The following is a 1,885-nucleotide window of genomic DNA, read 5'->3' as shown; positions in this document are numbered from 1 at the left end:
TCAGCTTAGGACGAGCGCTATCGCTCCGGTTCCTCCACTGTGTACTGGGGTCCTTGTAGCTAGTACTCAGTCCTTTTCCATCCCCTGTATGGTTAGATTATATGGATCCGATCTTCACCAGTCCGTCATGTAGCAGTCTCTCATAGACGCGCTTAGTGCGTCTGTCATACCAGCCTGGTAGGGGAGAGGATAAGAGATCATCAATATCATGCTGTTCAGTGTTCATGTTAGTCACATAGAATGTGCTCGTGAACGTGGTGATCGACTTACCGCCCAACTCGCCTGATAGCGTGTTGTTTCACCCCTGGAGCCTTGATCTCCACTGAGGCGGAGAGAGCTCCCTTTTAAACTGTGGCGCTGTTTTGACAGAAGGCAGGTGCCGCGCATTCTAGCTGATCAAGGAGGTGACGCGGTACATATACCTGCCCTCTAGTACCCGCCCTAGGGTTTGGTGCGCTCCTCTTCTCTCTCTCTGCCTCTGCTGGCCTCCAGGGGTGTGCCTACCTGTTGGGCGGCGTTCTGCCATCGAGACGCCACAATATATATATATATATATATATATATATACCGGTATATAAACACAAATATGAGCGTACGCCGGAATCACGGCAATTTCCGGCATTCATCATTCCAGCGTGAACTTCAACTTTGGCGTGCGCCCAGGTCCTAAAAGGTTAATATAAAACTGTAGGTTATAAGAATACATGTAAAAAAGCAATTAAAAGTACACACTTAAAAACAATATAATGTAACACATGTCTCGTATAGATAGTGTAGAACAGTTACTAAGTTTCAATCAAGGGTTAGACGTAGGACTAGTTAGGTTGGTCTACTGGAGCCAGAGGGGTAAATAATGAGACCAGTTGCAAGTCTCAAATCATTTATATAAATTGAAATAGGAAAAAACAAAAATAAAACATTACGCACAAACATACAGCATGACAGTAAACAACAAATTAAATAGGTATACCTTGATATCAATAGATGAATCTTAGGTTTTTAAACCTCAGGGGTTTTTAAATCTGTGGGTGCACCCAACTACACTGACTGATTGACACCTTGTGCAACTGTTGCAGTGTTGAAACCAGTACAGTTTAGTATTAAATGCATTTCAAAATCAATTCCTCAATTAGGATTTGAATCCAAATATAAGCACTTCACATGCTGCAATAACCAGGACAATAAATACAAACAATAAACCCTTACACCATGAAGTGGCTATATGAAATAGTCCCAAAGACACAAAGTGCCTACACCTTAGTGAGCGTGTGTAAGTGTTGACTGCAACCTTTTGGAGCAGCTGGACCAAAGAACGAGGTTACCTTCGGGAGGCTATTTATTTGTTTAATTCTATTTTCTGCTCTTTTACGCTTTGAATCACCAGATGCCCAACGTCGGTTCATTTTAATTTAGCAAATCTCACACCGTCTGTCACTGACTCTCAGCGCTGCTAGTGAGTGCACTGTGCACACACGGGAAGACGGGAAGTGGGAACAATAATTACAAACAAACAACACATGTCAACATGACATGACAGGTCAAGTATAGGCCTACCTCTGTACCTGCAGTGATTATTATAGCTGCTGCCAATAGTGGTAATTAAGTTGTAGAACAGGATGAGGCTGACTAATTGATAATGCTAGTACTACTACTACTAATACTACAACTTTTAATACTACTACAAATAATAATTATACTAATTACAAATTATTATTATAAGTCCCCTGGAGGCTCGAGGCCCGTTTAAATTGAAACGATTGAAACAAAGCAATTTACTTTGACCACTTGGGGGAGCCAGTACCCCGCACTGTAGATTGTAGAATATTCCATACATGACTACAACTCCCAGGCTGCATCGCGCCGCCGCATACGCGGATGTGTCAGT

The sequence above is a fragment of the Protomyctophum bolini genome (assembly GCF_963924005.1).
Source record: "Protomyctophum bolini genome assembly, chromosome: 19".
Taxonomy (NCBI): domain Eukaryota; kingdom Metazoa; phylum Chordata; class Actinopteri; order Myctophiformes; family Myctophidae; genus Protomyctophum; species Protomyctophum bolini.
This window is presented reverse-complemented; position numbering follows the sequence as displayed.